The sequence below is a fragment of the Gavialis gangeticus genome, unplaced genomic scaffold (genome assembly GCF_001723915.1).
Source record: "Gavialis gangeticus isolate Ggan-Ray unplaced genomic scaffold, GavGan_comp1, whole genome shotgun sequence".
Lineage (NCBI taxonomy): Eukaryota > Metazoa > Chordata > Crocodylia > Gavialidae > Gavialis > Gavialis gangeticus.
In genome coordinates, this window is record NW_017728993.1 from 35,349,653 (window position 1) to 35,355,989 (window position 6,337).

The 6,337-nt window shown below is 40.2% G+C and overlaps 1 protein-coding gene across 4 annotated transcripts in view; it reads right to left on the reverse strand.

The window, feature by feature from the left end:
• SYDE2 (synapse defective Rho GTPase homolog 2) overlaps window positions 1-6,337 on the reverse strand; it is a 113,587-nt gene that overhangs the window by 32,002 nt on the left and 75,248 nt on the right. The gene's annotated exons all lie outside the window — the stretch shown is intronic.

The window sequence follows — 6,337 nt, forward strand, 5'->3', positions numbered from 1 at the left end:
GTCGCTAGAGCAGCCCTCCCTTCCCTTCTATAGTACTGACCTGAGGTGGGGCATGGCCAGGCCCTGGCAGGATGCTCTGATTAGAGAGGGGCTTTAACCCTCACTCTGGCCTGTACGGTCCCCAGCTGGGGTGTGCTTGGAGGGGAAGGGGGAAGCAGCCATTGCTAGGCTTTTCCCCTGCTCACGGGGCACCAAGTGTCAGACCCTGGCCCCAGCTAGAACTCTGAGGCAAAAGTGGCGGGGGACAGGGATGGGACACGACTACTTGTGTGGACTGCATGTATCTGTATCATCCTGCTAGCTAGTGCTTCCTATTTGCCTAAATCTCAAACTGACAGCATTGACAGATCCCATTCATTGCAAACCAGGTTATTTCTCAAACCTCTCTGTCCCCTGTTGAACACTGACAGATTGTGGGACGGGGAAGCTGCATTCAAACCAGGCTTAGTAATTGATGCATAGAAGCAGCCACCAGCATTAATCGCTGCATAGTGAAACTTCATTTGATATAAGGGTTTCAGGGTGGGAGATCCTCTGGCTTTGAAGCAAGCTAGCAGGGAGCTTAGAACACAAAGCTTATCAGCCCATCAAGAAAAAAAATCCTCTCTTTCATTAGTTCAAGCTCTTCTTACCACAGGGTACAGGCACTTTGCAAGGCACTTGCAAGCCACTGGCTTCTTGCTCAGGAAGAAAGGAGGGAGCCGGCTGACAGACATTACTAGCTGACCTAGTTATTAGTTCCAGAAAGCCCTAAGTGGACACTGCTCACTGCCTTTGTTCTAGTGAAATTGGAGACACGCACACAGACACCTCTCAGTATTAGCTAGCATGGGGGTGGCGTGGCCAGATGCCAGGCGGGGCAATGTTCCCTCTAAGATGTAGCAATCCGTGAGCATGCTGCTTTGGTCTGTTCCTGAATAGGTCCCGTCTCCCCCTTTTGGTGTGTCCCTCTTCAGTCCGCCCCACAGTATAACATAGCCCTGGTTCAGTACAGCAGTCAAATGCATGCTTAACTTCCAGAATGTGTAGCCATAAAAACAAGTCCTGCTTTATATGTACATCAAGCAAGGATCTACCATAATACATTCATACTTGCAACCAAAATGCTGAATGTTCAGTTACTCTGATTTCTGCTTTCATACACCAGTATTGTACAGCAATTGTCTACGCTTTTCTAACTTTAAATGTATTATCGCCAAAGCCAGAAGGTAGATAAAAATAAGAAAAGCAGATACACTGGGTAACTAAGAACAGCTTTGTACTTGATATGGAAACTTTATTGCCTGTTAACTCTCTTTTCCAATGGCAATAATAGAAAATATAAAGTGGCATACATTTGAGCAGCTGCTGATATACGCTGGCTTGGAGCGAAGCTCACCCGAAAGGGCTGGGGAGCAGAGCAGTTCCCCAGTGCTGGTAGAGCCTGCATGGTGCCTGGCTCTGCCCCAGCCCCAGTCCAGGAACTGCTACTTGCACGGAGCGAGGAGTGGAGTGAAGGAGTGAGGAGCTTACCACTGGTAAGTGTCCCGTGCCAGCCCTGGTGCCTCTACCACCGCACTCCATGCCCAAAGTTTACAGGAAGCCACAGCCCTGCTCCTCTCTGGGCATGTGCATGGCATTAAAAAGTTACTGCGCAGCAAGATTTTTATTGTGCATGACCGCACATGCGTGCAGCTTAGAGGGAAACTTGGGCTGGGGTCTGGGCTACTGAGGCCCTGCCATGGGAGAGGGGAGGGAGGGGGGGATCCCTGCTTCAGCAGTGAGTGGCGAGGGGGGTAGGGCAGGGGGAAACCTGGCAAATGCTGCTGTGCCCCTGCCAAGTAGCTGCAGTCCCCTGCTCCCTTCAGCCAGATGGCCTTTCAGCTAGGGAAGAGAAGGGCAGGGCCAACACTGCTTTCGGGAGCAGACAGCCTAGCCCAGGGCTGAAAAGCATGCTGGGGTGCTAGGAGACTCCAATTTAAACTAAACCAGGAAGGGGTCTGGGACAGAAATCCTATAAACTGATTTGACCCAAAACAGTTAAATCTGATACTACATGCAACCAGGTTTATCTTAAATCAGTTCCAGCCATTGTGAAGCTGGTTTATGTGCACTGAATTTATGATGTTACAGGTTTAACCCAGTTTCTGATCACTTAAATCTGTTTGTAACTTGGTGTCCCTAGCCCAGGAGTTAGGAGGAAAACACTGTGGGTGCAGTGGCACCTTATGTGACCTTGAACTCATTTTACTGCAGGTCAATTTCTTCCTCTTTGGACTTACTAACTGGCTGCTGTACTAAGATACTACATATTTCTATAAATTCCTGGAAGCTGCAATTCAGATTATGGCCTACAGAGAACATCCAAACAGTCCCTGTAACTGCATATGGCAGCTCTTTGAGCTGTAACACATTGTTGGAGCCCAGTCCCGGCCTTTGGTTCTCCAGAGGCTCACTTCTGACCAATTAAATTTAAAAAAAAAAAGAAAGAAAAAACAAGAGAATAACCTGCATTGAAAAAACAGAGCTTGACTGGGCATTTCTAAGAGTGCACTTCACATTTGCAGAACTGGAAGACTAGCAACCATACACAGGCCCACAACCAACATGCAACGGAGGGGCCTGGAGAAGAGCTGAGGCTGTGTTGGGAGCCAGAGGACTGAGTACCTCTAAATGCCAAGGAAAGGAAATAAGCATTACAAAGTACTCTGGACAGTAAAGGGTGCAGTCACACTACCACTGCCCCCTCACCCTCCCAGCACACACATCTCAACTCATAAAAATGAATTTGTTTCAACATTGTTCCAAAATAAGTCATTGTAGTTGCTGTAGAGAAAACACAAGCTCACTAAAGGAAACTCATAAAGAGCTATTTCCAGGAAGATCTCATTCTTAAGAGGTTCTCCTTAATATGAGAATCCCTGGCCCTGGCCCCAAGAATTTTGCTGCTCTGGTTGTTGTGGAGAAAATAAAGTGAAGGAAGAAACTGGAGAGTGTGTCTTGCTCCTTAGCTTAGAAATTCACACACACACACACCCCCCTCACAGGACAACAACAGCTCTTCTCACACTAAGGGTATATGAATGCCCAAAGGAAAGTCTGGCTTCCTGAGCAAATCTGACTCGTCTAAATGGTGGCAGGAAGCATTTATTTCTAGTATATAACATTAATTTAAAGATCGAGTAGCTCAACCAAGTTAGCATGTTAGCAAAGGACAGGAGATACAGTACCTCTCAACTGATAGGAATGGATTCTGCCTTGAACAGAGGGTTGGACTAGATGACATCCTGAGGTCCCTTTCAGCCTCACTTTTCCATGACTCTATGGAGGAAGCAGCTACAGTTCTGTTTTCAGTCACAAATGTATGGATATGGAGATGCATATCGCCAGAGAAAATAAGGCACTGCTTATAAGTCAGGAGACCTGGGTTCTATCCCAGCAATGCCACTGACTTGCTGTTTGACTTAAAGCAAATCTGTTAAATTCTGCCTCAGTTTCACCGTATGCAGAACTGCATGGCCCTTCGAGATCTACTGATGAAGAGTGTTAACTACAATTATTGCGTAAAAAAGTCATGAGGCATTAACACAAAATGCATCAGTGATGGCGTTTCTTTAATTTACAGCAGAATAAAGATTAAGTAATCTGATCAATGCCTAAACCAGGTACACCGTGTGCATCACCGACCACACCTAGAAACATTAAAATGTCCACACTTTCATTTTGGGAAAGCATTCTGCCCACATATGAGCTAGGCAGAATTTCTATGTGTGTTCTGGAAGGTAACTTGCATTTAACAACATCTAGTAAGAGTTTCAGGCTGATCCATGAAGTTCTTTGGGAATTTTGCCCAAATAAAGACAGCAGAACTTAGGCTAAGAAGACTTCTCTCTCAGAAGACGTACTCATTTTCACTTTGGTAGAATGAGACTGTTCTAATTCCTATATTTAACTTCTCTGGTCATGAGGGATTCACATACTAATCCTGCTCTTTAAAAATCTGTTACAAAGCTAAGTCTCACAGAACACTGCAACTCAAATAAATCCCATTATATAAATAGTTATATAAACAGGCACAAACAAAACAATAACAAACACAAAATACACTTTGGAAATTATGTCTTAAACTGAGCAGGGTATTTACAGAACACAAAGGCAATGGAGAATATTGGCATAACCAGTTTAAAAGTGAATCCTGCAACCAAATTATTCAATTGCAAAAATAAAACTTTGCTAAGGTGTAATTAGGTCCCTTACACTATAGCACTAATTGTACTCTTAGCTTGACATGCATGCATTTTTCACATATCAAAGTTATTATGTTTTACTGTTAAAACAGTAAAACCAGTTTTAAAGATTAACACGGATAATGTTTTATCCAGCAAGAACTGATTTAACACAAACATTCAAGTTACAAAATCCATGTTCATAAATTGTCTTTTTCAAAGAAGGCGAACAAATTTATACTACAGAACCCATTTATTTTATATACAACAAACAAAGAGAACTTTAAAAATATACTGTTTTACCAAAGAAGGTAATGTAAATATTGTAATGATTTACAGAACTGATACAGAAACAGATTATACCCCAAGTCATCAATATTTACCCAAGTTCCTTGCAAAAATAGGTTCATTCACTAACTTTTGTTGCAGAAATTATAATTAAAAAGTACATTTGAATCCAGCGTACTCTAGGCAAGATATTTTAATGGACTGACAAAAGATTTTATGAAACCAGAAAGCAATATAATATATCCTATCAATATGTATGTTTAGAAAAAAATTAAAGTACATTTTTAAGTAACCACTTACTAGACTTGTGCAAATATTGTTCTCTGTTAAAATTTTATTTAGAATTAAATTTTATACTTAAAAATCATACACATTCTGTAGGTATAAAAGTTTAAAAAAATACATTGATTTATTGATACCTGCTTCATGTTAAATTTACATTTTCAAACAATATTGTAGTTACTGTATTGCAATCATTGTTTTGCACATTTTACATACTTACAGCAAAAAATAAATTAATGAGAATGTACCATTTGAAACCATGCTAAGTTATTGCTTTAGAAATAGTTGGTAAGGCTCCATACCAATTCTGAATGCCATACTACTGTAATGAACAAACTGAAAACAAACTGACAATATATAGAAGTATGAAATAGCTAAAAAGCACTTACCACAGAGTTAATAGGAAAGTTATGATGGCATGTTAAAAGGTTACTGAAAAGAATGGAGAAAATTTTACCTTATGCTGCTAATTGACTAAAGACCAGATGTTTGGATTTTCAATAAAAGAACTGCAAGAGATCTGCAAAGGAAAAAAGTGGGTTTGTGCCTTTTTTCCCCACTTTGTCTTGATATATATAAAAGTAGCCTTGACATTATTTTTATTTAAACAAGAACAATTTTTCCTACCATTTTAATTAAATGAGAAGTTAACTTTTTATCACAAAAGACCAGAGAGAGAACTTACAGGAGGCCTGACGTTCCACTATAATTTCACAGATGCCAAGACAATATCTGGTTTAATTGGGGGGGACATAATTTTCTTTTGCAGATTTCTTTTCTACATTTTCTTCTTTTCAACATCTTTTTAAAGTTAAAAGCATTTGGAAGCATTTGGAAAGAGAAACTGCTTTTGTTAAGGATTTACCACCCCCTCCACTTCAACAAATGAGAGTTGAGAAACCTGTCCATAAATAGAATTTCTCAAATTAACAAAACTAGGAAATTAAGAAAAACCAGACCATCACATCTACAGTACAGAGAAATAAGCACAGAAAGAGAGAAATCTTTATAAACCTGCAAACCTCTCAGGCCTTCCTTAAATATCAGGTGAGATTAAACAAATGAAATAAACACAACCCTTTCACTCCCCCTTGTCTGCATTTAGGCCACCTGTGAGAGAAAAAGGTTGGTTCACTGAAAACCTTTAATAACCCTGGAAATACTTCTTAAAACTAATCTGTTTGGTTTCTGAATGTAGTTAATAGTCAACACCTGTGAACTGAAGCTCAACATGTGACATGTAGAGTCATTTACATTAATCATTCACTCTGTCCTCTCTCCTTCCCTCTGCACAATCTGTGCATAATCAAGTGTTTTGTTACTCAAATAAATCCTGAATTTTGGCATCACAATGTAGCTTTCTTCAGAATTGTGTCATTTAAATTCATATGTCCCCACATACACACACACACACACACACACACACACACAACTATATACATACAAAATTAGAAAAATATTTAATTTTTGCAGTTTTAAATAATTACTGAAATGTGTTAATACAGGAATACATTAATATTTGTACAATTAAACTATATATATATATATATATATATATATAT